Here is a 21,497-nt window from a genome sequence, read left to right as displayed (position 1 = left end):
GTGAGGGAAGCCGAGTGTTTGCCAGGAGACGCTGCGAGTGGGGATGAATTTATAGAGCTCTCACTCCGTGACGTGCCCTCCAGTGGCTTTTCTGATTCGCTTTCTGACCTAAACACACATTAGTTTAGTCCCCATGCTAAGGCCAACACGGTCTCCAAATATCTGCTGGCTGAAGTCAGAGGCTTTGCATATCATGTATTACATGGCAGGCAATGAAGAAGGCTTCTGAGGCTGGCCGGTTCCTCAGTCCTAGGCTCCATTTTCATGCTGTTGTAATCTAACACCAGACATGGGGTAGGCACATACATTCAAAATCCCAATTCCAGAGGCATAAGATCACTTTATCGGGAACGGGTCAGGGGAGGTTGAGCTAAACCTGCCTTTATCCAGATTTTCAAAAATGCAGATGGGAAACTTCAGCAAGCACCCCCTTGGGTGCTGAGTTTCCAGCGAGCAGGGGTCCGGCCCCCATTCCAGAGCTCTGTGGATGGGAGAGGTGAGACCTTCTAGGCATTCCTTTTGTTGGTTAGCTCACCACCAGAAGCTGCCTGAGCCTTCTTTTGTAGAGGACAGGAGGAGGGCAAGTCCTTACACACCCTGTGCATGGTTATAACCGTAAATACATTTCATTCACATGGGGCATGGAATTGGCTCTACCTCTAAAATAATGTACTAAATAGGGCATGTCTTTGCTAAGCAGAAACCTGCTTTCCGGAAGCCAGTGGACCTGAATTCAGTGGGACCTCTTTTATTTTATTAGCTGGGGCCAGGGAAAGTGTAAACAGGCTCAGTTTACTTCCATGTACCTCTTGTTTTATGACTCATCCGGTTGTTGGGGAGTATGTGTTCTTCAAGTAGCTGATACAGACAATAGGCAGGGGAAATGCGTGTGGCAGTGTGGGGGAGAAGATCATGTATTATTAAACTTCTTAAAAGTCAAAGATCAGCTACTTTGCAGGTTTGTCAGTGAAGCGAGTGTGGGAGGAAAATTGTTCTTACTAATGTTGCTGTGATTTAAGATTAAGCGAAGTAAAAATCAAGTCATCCAAACATACCTTAGCTGAAATTAGGATGCTCTTTGCAGTTCTGCAGAAAATGACATTTTGCTCTTTGATAGATTTATGGTAGAAATGTAGATAGATTCAGAAATTGGAGGGCAGAATAAGCTTAATTTTTTATTGCCTTTTAGCGTTGTTTTCGGAATTTGAAGACGATCCTCATCAATGTTCTTACTCTGAATGATTTCTTTATTTTCAGAAGGCTTTTTGCTGGGGATGATCAGGCCGTCCAAGCACCTGCAAATATTTAGCACTTGCTGTGTGCCAGGCAAAGTGCTAGACCCTGGGCATTGTGCTGATTGGACTTTTTTGAGGGGCAGGGTGGTGGTGGGGGGTTTGCAAGGAACAGATACCACTGAGTTTACCCTAAGTAATGGGAGTTTACTGTGGAAGGAAGGCTGACCGGAATCTCCACCATTCAGCCACGTGTCTCCGAAAAGCCTTCCGGAAAGGCCACCCAGCCAGGCCTCACGAAAACTGGATTGAAGTTCAGGAACTGGAAGGTCATTCAGGATACAGCTCTGTGACTGGGTTATCTCGCTGCCCCCTCAGCAGCAGGCATCTGCCGATTCCTACTAACAGGCTTAGCCGCCAAGGTGATTCAGCTCCTCTCTCGCTGTTTTTCCCTGGGTGTCCTTTGGCTTCTGCTCCTGCTACCAACTGCTCAGTTCTCAGTTGATCTCACATTTTAACTCCTTTAGTGAAAGGATCTAGTTGGCTCCACTGGGGATTCACCAGGGGTGAGAGTTGGACTGAGCCTTTGTATCAGGCTCCTTACAGGTTGCAAAACACCCTGTATAGCCGCAGACCTGGGGGCAGGTGCCTATCCTGGGCCAATCATCCGTGTCCAGGTTGTTGGCATCATGGAGTACAGAGCCTGGCCACCTTTGCTTGAGATACTTCCAAGAGTTCCTCCCCACCTTCCCTCCACAGCAGATGGTCCTTCAGAAGGATCTGGGTTAATGGTAGGCACTTTGGGTTTTGACAGTCCTCTCCCAGCCCTTCAGAAACTATCACTACAGAGAGGGAGATATACACATGAGTATTGATGGTATAAAGTGATAAATACTCCAACAGAAGTATGTATGAGACTCATGTCCTGGAGTCTGATTTTCACATGGCCAGTGAAACACTGGGGAGATTTCAAAAAATACCCAGACCTGTAGGCTAGGCGTGGTGGCTCACACCTGTAATCCCAGCACTTTGGGAGGCTGAGGCGGGTGGATCACTTGGGGTCAGGAGTTTGAGGTCAGCCTGGCCAACATGGCGAAACCCAGTCTCTACTAAAAATAGAAAAATGAGCTGGTTGTCGTGGTGGGCACCTGTAATCTCAGCTACTTGGCAGGCTGAGGCATGAGAATTGCTTGAACTTGGGAGGTGGAGATTACAGTGAGTAGTGATTGCACCGCTGTACTCCAGCCTGGATGACAGAGTGAGACTCTGTCTCAAAAAAAAAAAAAAAAAAAAGTCCCACACCTAGGCCCCATTCAGGGCGATTAAATCAGAATCTCTTGAGGGGTGGAGCTCAGTGGTTGATTTTTTAGATACTTCCAGGTTAATGAATTGGCTTTACTTTTCCCAGTGGTTACAATCATCTTATGATTCTTTTTGAAAGCAAAATGAAGAAGCCCTGCTTTGATAGGTTCTAGGACTAAGACTCTTCTAAAACATTAAATTCCTTTCAAAATACAAAGTATCTTAAAACAGTAATATAAAGGAAAATGTTAAATTTAACATAGAATTAAAGCAAATATTTCTAATTTTGAAAGAACATTTATTTACATGGCTACAGCATACAGATGAATTCAGCAAACGTTCCTTCTGAAGTGACTGCCTTGAATAGAGTTAAGATGGGAAGCAAACATTTGGTGTCTTGGGAACAAGGGGATGGCCTGATGTCGCAGTCTCACGCCCCCATAAGCTGAAAGTAGGGAGCCCCACAGCTTTGAGGCTCCATCTTCTCTGTTCTGAAGGAAATGGAACAGTTTGATTTGAAGCTGTTCCTCAGCGAAGTCCAGAAGGGAACAATTTGCAGCACGGACTCTGCTCTCAATAGGCAGAACATCTTCTGATAAAGCAACAACAGCAGCATACTGCTAAGGATTCTCACATTGTCCCCAGATCTCAGCTTTTTATCTAGGAAACCTGCCTGAGAATCAGAGAGAGCAAACATTGTTCAAGCCTCCCATCTCCTCTTTGAGAAAAAAGGTTCGAAGCCCTACAATCTCCTGTTTCATTGCTATTGTCTTCTTTGCCAGGATTTCTTGTCTCTAACTGAAAGTTGTCTAAATGATCAGTGCAATTTGTGCTCAAGGATCTTACAGTCCTTGGGAAGAGAAAACATAACCATAAAATGATGAAAAATAATACAGGGTATTATAAGGTTATGGAACTCAAAGTAGGCCTTGATTGGAGTAAGTAAGCAGAGAGAAGGCAGGGGTGAGGGGACACTCCAGGCTGGCTGAAAGGGTCGCTGGAGGAAACTGGATGCTAAGTGCTGCCACATTCTTGCTCAGCCTCTGTAGCCCTGTAGGCCTGCAGCCTGTAGAAGTGGTGGGGTGGGTTGGTTAGCTTTTGGCCATTCACAGAGTCCTTGGCCAGTTCCCAGTGGGGCTTTGCAGCTGCTTTGACTATAAGGGCCAGGACCCGGGTCCCTGGACTGCCTCATAACTTGGGTCGTGAGGACTGAAACAGAATCCATCACTTAAGCAGGGCAATTTCCTTTTCAAAGTCACTGCTTTATTGGACCGCGATTTGTTCCATGCTTGCTTGCTTTTAACAGCCATTTTCACGAATGATCCTATTACTCATGAAGGAAAGATAGATTTGCCTTCAGACCACTTAAAAAAAGTGAAAAGAAAAAAAAAGGAAAGGGGAAAAATTCACTGTAATGGCCTTTTTGCAAGTAGTGGGAAGTGACAAATTCTTTGGAGTAAATCGTTTCTCGTAAGAAATCAATCCTGGCGTTGGGGATTTATCGGTGATTTCCAGCAGTTTCTTTCATAAGGATCAAAGTTTCTAATTGTCCACTAATTTTGTTTTTGGCTCTTGAAATTACTTTGTGAGATTCCTCTTTTCCAGAGATAAAACTTCAGTCAGGTGAGAGTGTTGCAGCAGACTTTCTTACTATGCAAATGGTCTGATGGCTTAGGTATGGGGTTAGCAAACATTTTCTGTAAAGACACTAAATATTTTAGGCTTTGCAGGCATACTGTCTCTGTTGCAACTTCTCAACTCTAGCCTTGTGTTGCAAGAGCACCCACAGATGATATGTAAATGATAATATAATTTTTTCCATGTCATGAAATACTTTTTTGATTTTTAAAATGTCAAAACCATTCTTAGCTCATGGACCATACAAAAGCAGGCAGTGGACGAAATATGACCCAAGGGCTATGATTTGCCGACTCCAGTATAGGTTAAAGTTATCACTTTGATGAGACTTATCAGCTCCAGAATTGGAAGGGACCTGAGACTTCTAGTCCAAGCTCCTCATCTTACAAGGGAAGAAAATGGAGGCAGAGAGTGGTTAAGTGGCTACCCAACGCCACTCTTTGACTGTCAAAGTCTTACCATCCAAGTAAGTGTGCTGTACAGTTATTTCACTGGTTTTGTGTGTGTGTGTGTGTGTGTATGTGTATGGAAGGGGGCACACAGGGAGTGTTCTGTCACCTTTCAAATTGTGATTTAGTGTATTTTATTGAGGCAAGAAGTAAATCAAAATTCAGGTAAATCAACTGGGATCTCTATTGGGGGCAGAGGTTAATGTCAGGCTGAATGGGTAGCAGAACTTTGAAAAGAAGTTGATTGCTGCGTTTTGGAACAGCAAAACTCCCAGGCAGAGAGCAGAGCACTAAATACATTTTTTTCCCCCTTAAGAGGCCATGATATTTTTGTAATTGGCTTTTAGACAGCCATCACAAAGGCACAGAGATAGGTGGGGGTTGGGCGGAAGAGAGAGATTTGAGTGGGGAGTCGAGATACCAGTATCCTAATTCTTTTGTGGACCACCTAGTTCCTGTTGTACACTTTTGGAAACTTCCTAAAGAATGGGAATTCATAGTGGTCAGTTGATTCTGACAAGGAGTCAGTATTTGGACCTTTGTTTATTTATTTATTTATTTTTGTAAAGAAAATAGGCTGGACGTGGTGGCTTATACCTGTAATCCCAGCACATTGGGAGGCCGAGGCAGGTGGATTCCCTGAGGTCAGGAGTTTGAGACCAGCCTGGCCAACATGGTGAAATCCCGTCTCTACTGAAAATACAAAACAATTAGCCACACGTGATGGTGTGCAGCTGTAATCCCAGCTACTCGGGAGGCTGAGACAGGGGAATTGCTTGAACTAGGAAGGTGGAGGTTGCAGTGAGCTGGGATCGTGCCACTGCATTCCAGCCTGGGCGACAGAGTGAGACTCCATCTCAAAAAAAAAAAAAAAAAAAAAAAAAAAAAGAAAAAAAAGAGCAAAAAGAAAATAGAGATGTAGTCTCCCTATATTGCCTAGGCTGGTCTGGAACTCCTGGGCTCAAGCTATCTTTCCACCTGGTCTCCCAAAGTGCTGGGATAACAGACATGAGCTGCTGCCTCTGGCCAGTATTTGGATCTTTAAGCCAAAATTTTCCAAGAGACCTCCATGCCATATATTAATTACGTAATAAACAAACTTCAGTCTAGTCTCTTCTGCTCTTACCTAAAATACATGAATTGTTTGACTCTTTCCAAGAATGGCAACAGAGCAACATGACACCCATTCCTCTTTACTCTTACACCGCCTCCTCCATTGCCTTCTCCATTTTTCCTCCATGTGGGAACACTAATCAATCAATTCATGAATCCTCAACAATTATTTATGGATTTAATAGAAGCAAGCAGTGCATGCGAGTGTGGATTTTATGGTTCCTTGAGTGTTTCAAGCTAATACATATCTCACTGATGTAGCAGCAGGGCCAGGACTCAGGTGAAGCCACCGAGGCACCTCTCTCACCTCACCCTAGTCCTGGCCCTGATTAGCAGAAACTTCAGGTTGACACCCCCGAGTCCCATATGCTCGAGTTGAGAGGAAGGCATGCCAGTGATCAGGCAACTCAAGTTGGAGCTCTGCCCCTGACAAGCTGTGGGAGCTTGGGAAACTTGTAGCCTCACCTATTTTTCTACCCATTTTTCTTTTCTTGCTCCTTCTCTCCCTCCCTGGGAATCTATGTGAATAGATGAGATAATAAACCAGGTTTTCTGAGTTCATAAGTTACTCCCTGGGAATAATTTATATTGCACAAATACTTTCCGGTCACTGGGGTATTATTTGGTAAATTACTGCCCTCCTGCAATGCTGTAAGTGGAACCCTAGTGACCTGAAAGAGTTAAATGCCTCCCTGCAAGCAATTAACTTACTCCTGGGGCATAATTTACACTCTAAGAGGATCTGGCGGACCATATGTGAAGCACTTGGAATTCTTTGAGAGAAAGGCAGCTCTAGAAATGTAAAGAATTAATATTACACAAGGCGAATTTGCAGACCTTTCTTCGAGCAGTTTATCATGTAACTTCCCAGAAGAGGCCTGTAAGGTAGGTCATTGTTATCCTTTCCAGAGGCATTCTCTAGCCAATGGTAAGTCAGCAGATAATATACCCAGCATGAGAGTAGGGAATACCTATTTGTAGAATGACTTCACTATTTGAAAAATAATGGGTGAAAGATTGGGAGGTACATTTTAGAAATCTGAGTAAAAAACAAAAGCTAAAGTTAAGATAAATGTAATAAGTATCTGCTTTACAATCTTGAATAGTAGGAATGTGACCTAAATCTAATGGGTCAATTTTTTATACAAACTCAGGGACACCAACATATTAGAATGTGGCATCTGTTTCAAAGTGGTCATCTGAGAAGACTATCTGTATATCCTAATATGCACCTATCACTTGAAACACTTTTATAACCTGCAAACACAATTGTTCATCCCTCCAACAAATATCATTTAGGCATCTCCCTTCATAAGGCCCTGTGTTGGCAGTCGCTGAGGGACAAAAACAAGTCATGAGACAGCATCTCTATATTCAGGGATGGCAGTTCTCTGGGTTTTGAGGGTGGGTTGAATTTTGAGCAAAGATCAAAACATCTGAAATCAATTCTAGTGAAAGAGGAGGGTTAAAACCAAGAGAAGATAATTTAGAGACTGTTCATGGCTCAGTGGTAAATTGCAATCATGGCCTCAGTTCTTCACCCTTCTCTGTATCTATGCTCTTTGCTATGTGACTCTGCAGTTCCTCTTGCTAAAGTGATGGTGTCTATTTCCCCATCGTCTGAATCTGAAGTGGCATTGTGACTTGTCTTGGGCAGTAGAATGCAATGGTAGTGAGAGTGTGCCAGTTTTGAGCCAAGACTCACAAGGTAAACATGTTTCCACTTCCTCTTTCAAAGCTATGCCATTGCCAGGAGAACATGCCTGGGCTAGCTTGCTGGAGGATGAGAGTCGTGTGGAACAGAGCAGTATTGCTCCGTTTGTCACAGGCCAGGTCAGTTTAGATGAACTGAGAGCCAACTGATTTCCCCTCCACTCTTCATCCCCAGATGTGTAAATGAGCCTGTAAAGATCAACTGGTTGGAGAAGCACTACTTCTCCAACCAGTCTGGAATAAGCAAGGAAGGCTTATTGTATACCCGTGGGATTTTGTGGTTGTTATGCAGCATCGTTATGGCAGTAGATCACTCATATAGCTTTTAAACTGATTCCAGAAGAGGAACTCTCAATGCTAAACCATCACAACATTTCTGGACTAAGTGATTGGTGTCTCCAGGTGACTACCAGGAGGCTGTAACGTATGTTTGAAGAAATAAATGTCTCAATGTTTATTGGGCATCCTTTCTCTGTTCTACTGCAGTTCATACTTATTGTATGAAATTGCTTGTATGCATAGCCATGGCTACATTAGACCAAATGTTCTGTAAGGGCAGGAACCACATTTTAAATGTTCATCTCCTTAGTATCTAGCACATAACTACTTGTTAAATGAATGAAAAAATGAAGACTCTCATTGGAAGTCACACCTTGCATTGTGTACTTTTAGTAACTTTGGTCTACTCATGATATGCGTTGGGTGTGTAATATGTAATCTTAAAAACTTAATGCAATTACTTGATGAGATTATATATGCACATTATACCTTTCAAAAGGTGCAAAGGTATTTTCATTGATAAGTGATTCTTTCTCTCATGCCATCTTTAAGCAGTTCACTTCTCTGGTAACACAATTACGAGTGTCTTATCAATTCTCCCAGAGAATGTGTAATCATTGAAATAAAGCTTTTGTCTAGGAAAGAAATAACATTTTCAGCCATTACTTTTTTATAAGTTTGCACATTTTTTTTTCTTTTTTTCTCTATGTACTTTATTTATTTTTTTTTAAATTTATTTATTATTATTAAACTTCAAGTTGTAGGGTACATGTGCACAACGTGCAGGTTTGCTACATATGTATACTTGTGCCATGTTGGTGTGCTGCACCCATCAACTCGTCATTTACATCAGGTATAACTCCCAATGCAATCCCTCCCCCCTCCCCCCTCCCCATGATAGGCCCCGGTGTGTGATGTTCCCCTTCCCGAGTCCAAGTGATCTCATTGTTCAGTTCCCACCTACGAGTGAGAACATGCGGTGTTTGGTTTTCTGTTCTTGTGATAGTTTGCTAAGAATGATGGTTTCCAGCTGCATCCATGTCCCTACAAAGGACACAAACTCATCCTTTTTTATGAATGCATAGTATTCCATGGTGTATATGTGCCACATTTTCTTAATCCAATCTGTCACTGATGGACATTTGGGTTGATTCCAAGTCTTTGCTATTGTGAATAGTGCTGCAATAAACATACGTGTGCATGTGTCCTTATAGCAGCATAATTTATAATCCTTTGGGTATATACCCAGTAATGGGATGGCTGGGTCATATGGTACATCTAGTTCTAGATCCTTGAGGAATCGCCATACTGTTTTCCATAATGGTTGAACTAGTTTACAATCCCACCAACAGTGTAAAAGTGTTCCTATTTCTCCACATCCTCTCCAGCACCTGTTGTTTCCTGACTTTTTAATGATCGCCATTCTAACTGGTGTGAGATGGTATCTCATTGTGGTTTTGATTTGCATTTCTCTGATGGCCAGTGATGATGAGCATTTTTTCATGTGTCTGTTGGCTGTATGAATGTCTTCTTTTGAGAAATGTCTGTTCATATCCTTTGCCCACTTTTGGATGGGGTTGTTTGTTTTTTCCTTGTAAATTTGTTTGAGTTCTTTGTAGGTTCTGGATATTAGCCCTTTGTCAGATGAGTAGATTGCAAAAATTTTCTCCCATTCTGTAGGTTGCCTGCTCACTCTGATGGTAGTTTCTTTTGCTGTGCAGAAGCTCTTTAGTTTGATGAGATCCCATTTGTCAATTTTGGCTTTTGCTGCCGTTGCTTTTGGTGTTTTAGACATGAAGTCTTTGCCCATGCCTCTGTCCTGAATGGTACTACCTAGGTTTTCCTCTAGGATTTTTATGGTATTAGGTCTAACATTTAAGTCTCTAATCCATCTTGAATTAATTTTCGTATAAGGAGTAAGGAAAGGATCCAGTTTCAGCTTTCTACTTATGGCTAGCCAGTTTTCCCAGCACCATTTATTAAATAGGGAATCCTTTCCCCATTTCTTGTTTCTCTCAGGTTTGTCAAAGATCAGATGGCTGTAGATGTGTGGTATTATTTCTGAGGACTCTGTTCTGTTCCATTGGTCTATATCTCTGTTTTGGTACCAGTACCATGCTGTTTTGGTTACTGTAGCCTTGTAGTATAGTTTGAAGTCAGGTAGCGTGATGCCTCCAGCTTTGTTCTTTTGACTTAGGATTGTCTTGGAGATGCGGGCTCTTTTTTGGTTCCATATGAACTTTAAAGCAGTTTTTTCCAATTCTGTGAAGAAGCTCATTGGTAGCTTGATGGGGATGGCATTGAATCTATAAATTACCTTGGGCAGTATGGCCATTTTCACGATATTGATTCTTCCTATCCATGAGCATGGTATGTTCTTCCATTTGTTTGTGTCCTCTTTGATTTCACTGAGCAGTGGTTTGTAGTTCTCCTTGAAGAGGTCCTTTACATCCCTTGTAAGTTGGATTCCTAGGTATTTTATTCTCTTTGAAGCAATTGTGAATGGAAGTTCATTCCTGATTTGGCTCTCTGTTTGACTGTCACTGGTGTATAAGAATGCTTGTGATTTTTGCACATTAATTTTGTATCCTGAGACTTTGCTGAAGTTGCTGATCAGCTTAAGGAGATTTTGGGCTGAGACAATGGGGTTTTCTAAATATACAATCATGTTGTCTGCAAACAGGGACAAGTTGACTTCTTCTTTTCCTAACTGAATCCCCTTGATTTCTTTCTCTTGCCTGATTGCCCTAGCCAGAACTTCCAACACTATGTTGAATAGGAGTGGTGAGAGAGGGCATCCCTGTCTTGTGCCAGTTTTCAAAGGGAATTTTTCCAGTTTTTGCCCATTCAGTATGATATTGGCTGTGGGTTTGTCATAAATAGCTCTTATTATTTTGAGGTACGTTCCATCAATACCGAATTTATTGAGCGTTTTTAGCATGAAGGGCTGTTGAATTTTGTCAAAAGCCTTTTCTGCATCTATTGAGATAATGATGTGGTTCTTGTCTTTGGTTCTGTTTATATGTTGGATTATGTTTATTGATTTGCGAATGTTGAACCAGCCTTGCATCCCAGGGATGAAGCCCACTTGATCATGGTGGATAAGCTTTTTGATGTGCTGCTGAATCCAGTTTGCCAGTATTTTATTGAGGATTTTTGCATCGATGTTCATCAGGGATATTGGTCTAAAATTCTCTTTTTTTGTTGTGTCTCTGCCAGGCTTTGGTATCAGGATGATGTTGGCCTCATAAAATGAGTTAGGGAGGATTCCCTCTTTTTCTATTGATTGGAATAGTTTCAGAAGGAATGGTACCAGCTCCTCCTTGTACCTCTGGTAGAATTCAGCTGTGAATCCATCTGGTCCTGGACTTTTTTTGGTTGGTAGGCTATTAATTATTGCCTCAATTTCAGAGCCTACTATTGGTCTATTCAGGGATTCAACTTCTTCCTGGTTTAGTCTTGGAAGAGTGTAAGTGTCCAGGAAATTATCCATTTCTTCTAGATTTTCCAGTTTATTTGCGTAGAGGTGTTTATAGTATTCTCTGATGGTAGTTTGTATTTCTGTGGGGTCGGTGGTGATATCCCCTTTATCATTTTTAATTGCGTCGATTTGATTCTTCTCTCTTTTCTTCTTTATTAGTCTTGCTAGTGGTCTGTCAATTTTGTTGATCTTTTCAAAAAACCAGCTCCTGGATTCATTGATTTTTGGGAGGGTTTTTTGTGTCTCTATCTCCTTCAGTTCTGCTCTGATCTTAGTTATTTCTTGCCTTCTGCTAGCTTTCGAATGTGTTTGCTCTTGCTTCTCTAGTTCTTTTAATTGCGATGTTAGAGTGTCAATTTTAGATCTTTCCTGCTTTCTCTTGTGGGCATTTAGTGCTATAAATTTCCCTCTACACACTGCTTTAAATGTGTCCCAGAGATTCTGGTATGTTGTATCTTTGTTCTCATTGGTTTCAAAGAACATCTTTATTTCTGCCTTCATTTCGTTATGTACCCAGTAGTCATTCAGGAGCAGGTTGTTCAGTTTCCATGTAGTTGAGCGGTTTTGATTGAGTTTCTTAGTCCTGAGTTCTAATTTGATTGCACTGTGGTCTGAGAGACAGTTTGTTATAATTTCTGTTCTTGCACATTTGCTGAGGAGTGCTTTACTTCCGATTACGTGGTCAATTTTGGAGTAAGTACGATGTGGTGCTGAGAAGAATGTATATTCTGTTGATTTGGGGTGGAGAGTTCTATAGATGTCTATTAGGTCTGCTTGCTGCAGAGATGAGTTCAATTCCTGGATATCCTTGTTAACTTTCTGTCTCGTTGATCTGTCTAATGTTGACAGTGGAGTGTTGAAGTCTCCCATTATTATTGTATGGGAGTCTAAGTCTCTTTGTAAGTCTCTAAGGACTTGCTTTATGAATCTGGGTGCTCCTGTATTGGGTGCATATATATTTAGGATAGTTAGCTCTTCCTGTTGAATTGATCCCTTTACCATTATGTAATGGCCTTCTTTGTCTCTTTTGATCTTTGATGGTTTAAAGTCTGTTTTATCAGAGACTAGTATTGCAACCCCCGCTTTTTTTTGTTCTCCATTTGCTTGGTAAATCTTCCTCCATCCCTTTATTTTGAGCCTTTGTATGTCTCTGCGTGTGAGATGGGTCTCCTGAATACAGCAGACTGATGGGTCTTGACTCTTTATCCAGTTTGCCAGTCTGTGTCTTTTAATTGGAGCATTTAGTTCATTTACATTTAAGGTTAAGATTGTTATGTGTGAACTTGATCCTGCCATTATGATATTAACTGGTTATTTTGCTCGTTAGTTGATGCAGTTTCTTCCTAGCCTTGATGGTCTTTACATTTTGGCATGTTTTTGCAATGGCTGGTACCGGTTGTTCCTTTCCATGTTTAGTGCTTCCTTCAGGGTCTCTTGTAAGGCAGGCCTAGTGGTGACAAAATCTCTAAGCATTTGCTTATCTGTAAAGGATTTTATTTCTCCTTCACTTATGAAACTTAGTTTGGCTGGATATAAAATTCTGGGTTGAAAATTCTTTTCTTTAAGAATGTTGAATATTGGCCCCCACTCTCTTCTGGCTTGAAGAGTTTCTGCCGAGAGATCTGCTGTTAGTCTGATGGGCTTCCCTTTGTGGGTAACCCGACCTTTCTCTCTGGCTGCCCTTAAGATTTTTTCCTTCATTTCAACTTTGGTGAATCTGGCAATTATGTGTCTTGGAGTTGCTCTTCTCGAGGAGTATCTTTGTGGCGTTCTCTGTATTTCCTGGATTTGAATGTTGGCCTGCCCTACTAGGTTGGGGAAGTTCTCCTGGATGATATCCTGAAGAGTGTTTTCCAACTTGGTTCCATTTTCCCCCTCACTTTCAGGCACCCCAATCAGACGTAGATTTGGTCTTTTTACATAATCCCATACTTCTTGCAGGCTTTGTTCATTTCTTTTTCTTCTTTTTTCTTTTGGTTTCTCTTCTCGCTTCATTTCATTCATTTGATCCTCCATCGCTGACATTCTTTCTTCCAGTTGATCGAGACGGTTACTGAAGCTTGTGCATTTGTCACGTATTTCTCGTGCCATGGTTTTCGTCTCTTTCATTTCGTTTGTGAGCTTCTCTGCATTAATTACTCTAGCCATCAATTCTTCCACTTTTTTTTCAAGATTTTTAGTTTCTTTGCGCTGGGTACGTAATTCCTCCTTTAGCTCTGAGAAATTTGATGGACTGAAGCCTTCTTCTCTCATCTCATCGAAGTCATTCTCCGTCCAGCTTTGATCCGTTGCTGGCGATGAGCTGCGCTCCTTTGCCGGGGGAGATGCGCTCTTATTTTTTTTGAATTTCCAGCTTTTCTGCCCTGCTTTTTCCCCATCTTTGTGGTTTTATCTGCCTCTGGTCTTTGATGATGGTGATGTACTGATGGGGTTTTGGTGTAGGTGTCCTTCCTGTTTGATAGCTTTCCTTCTAACAGTCAGGATCCTCAGCTGTAGGTTGTAGCTGTAGGAGATTGCTTGAGGTCCACTCCAGACCCTGTTTGCCTGGGTATCAGCAGCAGAGGCTGCAGAAGATAGAATATTTCTGAACAGCGAGTGTACCTGTCTGATTCTTGCTTTGGAATCTTCCTCTCAGGGGTGTACTCCACCCTGTGAGGTGTGGGGTGTCAGACTGCCCCTAGTGGGGGATGTCTCCCAGTTAGGCTACTCAGGGGTCAGGGACCCACTTGAGCAGGGAGTCTGTCCCTTCTCAGATCTCAACCTCCATGTTGGGAGATCCACTGCTCTCTTCAAAGCTGTCAGACAGAGTCGTTTGCGTCTGCAGAGCTGCTGCGTTTGTTATTATTTACTGTGCCCTGTCCCCAGAGGTGGAGTCTACAGAGACAGGCAGGTTTCCTTGAGCTGCTGTGAGCTCCACCCAGTTCGAGCTTCCCAGCAGCTTTGTTTACCTACTTAAGCCTCAGCAATGGCGGGCGCCCCTCCCCCAGCCTCGCTGCTGCCTTGCCGGTAGATCACAGACTGCTGTGCTAGCAATGAGGGAGGCTCCGTGGGTGTGGGACACTCCCGGCCAGGTGTGGGATATGATCTCCTGGTGTGCCTGTCTGCTTAAAGCGCAGTATTGGGGTGGGAGTTACCCGATTTTCCAGGTGTTGTGTGTCTCAGTTCCCCTGGCTAGGAAAAGGGATTCCCTTCCCCCTTGCGCTTTCCAGGTGAGGCAATGCCTCGCCCTGCTTCAGCTCTCGCTGGTCGGGCTGCAGCAGCTGACCAGCACCGATCGTCTGGCACTCCCCAGTGAGATGAACCCAGTACCTCAGTTGAAAATGCAGAAATCGCCGGTCTTCTGTGTCGCTCGCGCTGGGAGTTGGAGACTGGAGCTGTTCCTATTCGGCCATCTTGCTCCGCCCCAAGTTTGCACATTTTACAATTCCTTTTCTTTTGGAGGCTGGGCCAATTGGATGTAGCCCTTATGTTCTTTGCTAGAATGTTTTGAGAGCTGTTTCCCCGAGTTTGTTCCTTAAAAAAAAATTTTTTTTTTTTTTTACTTTTAATCGACAAATGATAATTGTATGTATCTATGGGGTACAACATGATGTTTTGATACATGTATACATTGTAGACTGATCAAATTAGGCTAAATAACATGCCCATCACCTCAGATACTTACCATTTCTTTGTGATGGGAGCATTTAAAATAGTTCTTTTAGCTATTTTGAAATCTACAATACCTCATTATTATTAATGGTAGTCACCATGCTGTGTAATAGATCACCAGAACCTATTCCTTAGGTCCAACCAAAACTTTGAGTGCTTTGACCAACGTCTCCCTTTTCCCACCTTTTTCCTCCCTCCCCCTGCCACCCCTCCCACCTTGGCCCCTGGTAACCACCATTCTAGAAATTCAACTTATATGAGATTGAGTTTTTTAGATTCCATTTTTGATTCAGCAACTTTTCTCAGGTTGTTTAAGGTTTGAATGCTGCTAGAATTCACGCAGCTGTTTGTTTCTTTGCCTGTGTACTTCTATCATGAGCTGTTAGGCCAGCCCTGGGAGCCTGGTAATGACCACAGAGCCAGGCAGCAGAGGGAGCAGATAAACTTGAAACACTGGGCTCTCCAGGTGACAGGGATCAGGAGTTCTGAACCCCTAGAAAAAAACTCTATCATGGAGAACTCAGGCCCTCTATTTGATGACTATAGTGGGGTGAGTATAAGCTAAATTTAAGACTTGTGAAAGAATCTTTGCAGACTGGCGTGTTGTTTCTGTTTTACAGCAATGCAGAGATTTATAAACCGGTGAAACCATGTTGGCCTGCTCTGGAATAAAGCTGGCATTGTATCTTTTAAGGCATGTTTTGGGGGTTCTATGAAGTGGTTTAAACCAAAGCCACAAGAACAAGAAAAAATTTATTTTGAGATAAATCTTCATAGACTGCCGACTCCTAGAATTTATGTGCTAAAGATGCATACTTTATTCTTTTCCACAATTAAGTGGTTTAAAAATATTCTTCCTCATGGTTCATTGAATTTCAGGTTCAACTAATTTTTAACAAGCGCAAAATATGTACTAGGTACTCTATTAAATATTCGCATATATATTTCTCATCTAGTGAAATGTAGTGTTCATTAAATATTATGTTACAAAGATCAAAGCAAGAAAATGATTAAGATACAGAATGACTTCTTTTATATCTGCTACACGGTTTGCATAATCTTAGTTTGTGTAACATGGTTGCTCATAATCTCCCTAGATGTCTTTTGTGGGTTTGATACCAGATTTAGCATGATTCATTTACATTCAGATGATGGCAAATCTCAGAGAAGAAAAACTGCAGCAGAGCATGCATGGGATGTGAGTTTTTTTCTTTTTGATTGAGGGACTGTTTCATCAAAACATTGTTTCAAACAGATGTGTTCTAGTGTTTACTGAAGGGAGAATTCAAGCCAGACTGATTAATTAGCAGTTAGTCAAGCCATTTCGCTGCTCCTATCTGGGTAGTCTGGAGATTATGAAGCTGTCAGTAGGTTATAGTCAGACAATGGAAAAAAATGACAAACAGCAACTAAACCTCAGATCACCAAGCTAGGGTGTAAAATACGGTGTTCTAACCACTCTGCGTAGTTTTTTATTGGAGCATAAGTTTTTATGAGTGGGTGTGATAGGACTAAGGCAGAGGTTGGCAAACTTTTTCTGCAAAGGGGCAAATAGTAGCTATTTTAGGCTTTGTGGGCCATATGGTAGTATGAACAGCTACTGACTGCTTTAGTGCTGTAATTGCAGCACCTGTATAGATGGGTCTCATTTTCAGAAAGGTCGGATTAAAAATTTAGACTTGCAAAACACGGATTAGAGGTCAAATAGTGCTGCAATTTCAGCACTAAAGCAGTCATAGACAATATGTTAACAAATGAGCATAGCTGTATTGCAGTACATCTTTACTTATGGACACTAAAATTTGAATTTGACATTTTTATGTGTCATGAAATAGTGCTCTTTTAATTTATTTTTAGCTATTTAAAAAATGCAAAACATGTTGGTAGTTCACCACTGCACATTTGGACCATAGTTTGCCAACTCCTGGACTAAAGCAAAGAGTCTTGAATCAGTGCTAAGTCTGGTTGTTTTGATTTTTTTTTTTTACATGAGATTGATTCTTTTTAATCTGTTTCTGTATTTGTAAAAATGACGGATAATAATAGTTGCACCATCCCTCTGCAGGATTGTTGCAGGATTACATAAAGTAATGGATTTAAAAGTATTTCGAAGAATGTGAAGTGCCGTGCTGACATAAGATATTGGTTGTATTATTATTTGTGTCAGGAATGTGTTTGGTATAAGTAGCCCAGAGCTCGATTAACAACAGCTTAAGCCATAAAGACATTTGTAGTTCACTTACCTGGATGTACCAGTTCCCAGGGTTAGTGTAGTGGCTTGATGATGTCATTAAAGACCTGACACTTGCTCTTTACATTCTGCTGATGTCTCTGTGTTGGTGATGCCTCTTTTCGTGGTGCAAGATGGATGTCATAACTCTCAAGAGGCATGTGCTTACAGTACAATGTCCCAAACAAGAAGGAAGCAGGGAATGGAGTGAAAAGAGATCTCCTTCCGGGCCTCTCTCTCTTTTTTTTTTTTTTTTTTTTTTGAGACCAAGTCTCGCTGTCACCCAGGCTGGAGTGCAGTGGCGTGATCTCAGCTCATTGCAAGCTCTGCCTCCCAGGTTTGCGCCATTCTCCTGCCTCAGCTTCCTGAGTAGCTGGGACTACAGGCGCCTGCCACCATGCCCAGCTAATTTTTTTGTATTTTCAGTGGAGACAGGGTTTCACCGTGTTAGCCAGGATGGTCTTGATCTCCTGACCTCGTGATCCACCTGCCTCGGCCTCCCAGAGCGCTGAGATTACAGGCCTGAGCCACGGCGCCCAGCCTAGGCCTCTCTTTAATCAGATAGGAAAGTCTTTCCTAGCATCCCCCTAGCAGCCTTCCCTTCACATCTCTTTGGTCAATCCACTGATTCATGTACCTGTCCTAGACCAATCACTGGCGAAAGGAAGGAGGATTGATGTGCCTGGCTTGTAGACTAACCGTGAATCAGCTTCTGGGACTGGGGTACAATGCTGCCTGGACAGTCCGGGGTCTGCTAGCGAGGAAGAGGGAGGAGAAGCTAATAGTGTGATCACGTTATTATTTTTTCTCCCATTACAAATTGTATGTCTGGCATCAGGTTGGGTGAAGAGTTGATGAGCTAATTTTCTGTGAATACTGCAGGTGCCATACAAGGTGTCCACATGGGCACATAATAGGCAAAGACCATGGTAGTTGGCTGGCAGGGTCAGGCTGTGAGTTGAGGCTGCATCAGGATGGAATTGACAATCAACCAGTACCCATCTCAGAAGGAAGCAGAAGAAGGGAGGAATCTGAAGGTCATCTGGATGTGGCTTCTGGATCATACTAGAGAGAACCAGTTTAATCCTCAACTATTACACATGAAGATAACATGCTCCACAGTCATTTTTCTGGGGAATCTCGTCATTGTAAAATCCAGAACTGTAGGTGCTTATATAGATGGGTCTCATTTTCAGAAAGTTTGGATTAAAAATCTAGACTTGCAAAACACAGATTAGAGGTCAAATAGTCTGAAGTTTAAACTATTATTCATTTTATGAAATAATTTATCTTAACATTTGTTTAAATAGTGACATAATTGGTACACTTTAAATGATTTCATTGATGAATATATGATTTCCATATAACTTAGTTTATATACTGTGTGTGTATACACACACATGCCCACACCTATTGCATTGTATTGAGTTAGGTAGACCTATAAATTGATTAATTGAAAAATCATGAATAAAATAATCCTTTAGAATAAAATTTACACTAATATGAACTTAATTAAACATCTGAGTTTTAGGGTACCATAGCAAATGACATTTCCCAAGGAATTAAATGCCTATTCCAAAAATCAAGTCATACACAAATTATAGACTTTGTTCATACAGGTCAAATATTCAGTGCTCATATTCCCACATTGTGTAGGATATTGAACCAAAGGTCTCTCAAAGCTCTAAGATTCTTTTATTATGTAAGTGCCATTTGACCTTGAAGTTTCCTGCTTTTCTTAAATACTACAACTTTATGATTATGGTAGAATTGTCTTTATATCCAAGTTCCAGGCTCATAACTCACAGTTCATTCATTCACCTATTCATTTATTTGTTCATTCATTTTTAAAGCCCATATGTGATCCCACTCTCATGGAATTTATGGCCTAGAAGAGATGAACATTAAACTTGTGTGTAATCATACTGATGAATACATAACCCCATGTAGCTTAGTGATCTGAAGAAAGGAACACTACACTAGGTAAGGACATAATGAAGGAACCTGATCTTGACTGGGGATCAGAGAAAGTTTCTCTGAGGAAGCAATGCTTGAGCTGAGAGCCAACATATGAATAGGAGTTAATTAGGTGAAACAGTCTAAGTGAATTGGAAAGAGCATTCCTAAGAGAGGTACAGTGTGTGTGGTAGCCCACTCGTCCATCCATCCGTCCATCCATGCATCTGTGCATCTGTGCGTCCATCCATCCATTCATCCACCCATCAATCCATCCAGTTTTACAAAACAGTACAGTACCAAGTGATCATAAAGATGCAAACAAATAAAAATCATCTGTGTTTTCTCAGTCTGTAAGTCCATTTGGAAAGACTAGAGAAGTACACTGGTAAAAAAATTCTTAGAAAATGTTCAGAGGTTATTTTAAGTAACAGTAGATGTGAGGCAATTTCAGCAGTTGCTCTTGTTCTTATGGGAACGGGATTTGCAGCTCTCCTGGGCATCGACCTCACTCTACTTTTTCCCCATGAGAAGGGTGCAGAGTGTAGAGGATAAGACTCAGGTGCTAGCAGCATAACCATGCTTCCATGGGAACTGCAGTTTGTTATTAAAAAGATGAAGAAAAATCTTGCATTAACAAAGGAATTTGTTTAATTTGACAATGAATTACTTTTTTTCTAGTGCTTTTAGGATTAACCAAAAAGCAAAATTCATTATTTTAAATGGGATTTAAATTAGTATCTATTCTATATAGACTTAATCATCTCATTGTGACTTCCCTGAATATGGTTGCTTATATTGAAATCGGGGTAGTTGGGGCTCACTTGTAGTGATTAGCAAATTATCCATTTACATTTTTTATCAGGTTAATGGTAAATGTTCCAATGAGTTCACAGAATCTTGGCATTAAATTTATAAGTGGAATTGAGCTTAGAGGTCAATCTAGTATAACTCTCATTTTACACAAGAAGAAATTGAAAGCCAAATAGGTTAAGTGACTTGTTCAAGCCACTTAAAAATTTATGTCCCAATTCACTCCATAGACTTTTGTGATGCTGTATAAGTAAACTCTGTATCTAGGATCTTCTAACTCTACGTTCAGTATAAGGGGCTTTGAAGTGTAATTCTCTGCACTCAAATCCCTGCCCTTTACTAGTCTTGTGACTGGAAAAATTATTTACAGTTTATCATCTATAAAAGAGGATAATAATTGTACCCCTCTCACTGTATTGTTATGAAGATTAAAATGCATGAGAAGAGCCACGCTTGCAGTAAATGCTCAGTAAGTGCTTTGCCATGTGTCTTGCTTTGATCAATAGGAAGGATGGAAGTGACTGTGTGTCAGTTCTGAGTGAGACTTCAATAGGCATGGCAAGTTTCTTCTGCCCTTTGGTGCTCCTGGACTCAACCATGTCCTGGGAAGTCACTCATCTTAGAGAAAAGAGACATGGAACAAATCTGAACTATTATGACTGATGTCACCATGAACATTCTTGAACAAGTCTTTTTTTTTGTGGACATATGCATTCATTTTCTTCAAGTATTAACCTAGGAGTGGAATTACATTAAAAGGGGCCAAACGGTTTTCCAAAGTGGTTGTACCATTCTGTACTCTCACCAGCAATGTATGAGGGGCCCAGTTGCTTACATCCTCAGCAGTGCTTAATATTGTCAGTCTTTTTAATTTTATCCACTGTGGTGGGTGTTTGATGGTATCTCATTGTTGGTAGCCTACTGAGTTGAAAAAAGTTTCTTGTTTATTTGAAGATTTCTAATACTAGCTTCTAGGTCCTCTGTTTCACCCTCAAGGAGGGCTGCACAAAGTTTGACTAAGCCCAGACCCAGTCTTGTCACTCAGCCTTCCTGGTCTATGCTACTAATTGGAATTAGTCAGACCGGGTACCACATAGCCCAGAAACACCCAGCCAGTTCACTGGGTATTTATTGAACCTCCCAGGTGGTTTAGAGGCCACTGCTTAGAGGCCAAAGCTCAATTCTCCTAAGTGGCAAATGTATCTGTGAATGTGATGTAGAGGTATTGAAGATCTTTCCTATACTTTCCATGTATTTAATGAACAGCAAAAATTCTTATATTTTGGTAAACTAAAATCACATTGTTGTTTTGTAGTTCACAGAGGAAAAGCCTACTCAGGACTTTGCCTGGGATGGACAGCATGGAGATATTATGGTAGTTGCTATAATAAACTTTCTAAATCTTTCTGTCTTTCTGGTCCCCTTTCTACTTTCTATTTCTACTTTCCCCTTCTTCCTTTTTTCTCTCTTCTTTTTCTCCTCCCCTCCCTTTTCATTTCTTCTTCCTTGTTCTTCTTTCATCAGCTGAACAAGAGTTTAACAAAACATCTGAACACATACGAAATCATGAGAAAAACACAAATTTCTGGAACATCGATATATACCCTAATCTTTTCTGAATTTAATGTAGAACTGATTTA

General features: G+C 41.3%; 1 protein-coding gene across 1 annotated transcript in view; it reads left to right on the top strand.

Annotated features, from left to right (window-relative positions):
* The window catches only part of LOC119621467 (uncharacterized), a 42,186-nt gene that overhangs the window by 1,004 nt on the left and 19,685 nt on the right, over nucleotides 1-21,497 (top strand). The gene's annotated exons all lie outside the window — the stretch shown is intronic.

Source organism: Chlorocebus sabaeus, chromosome 4 (genome assembly GCF_047675955.1).
Source record: "Chlorocebus sabaeus isolate Y175 chromosome 4, mChlSab1.0.hap1, whole genome shotgun sequence".
NCBI lineage: Eukaryota > Metazoa > Chordata > Mammalia > Primates > Cercopithecidae > Chlorocebus > Chlorocebus sabaeus.
The sequence above is the reverse complement of the archived record's forward strand: the minus strand, read 5'-3'. Positions and strand labels throughout refer to the sequence as shown.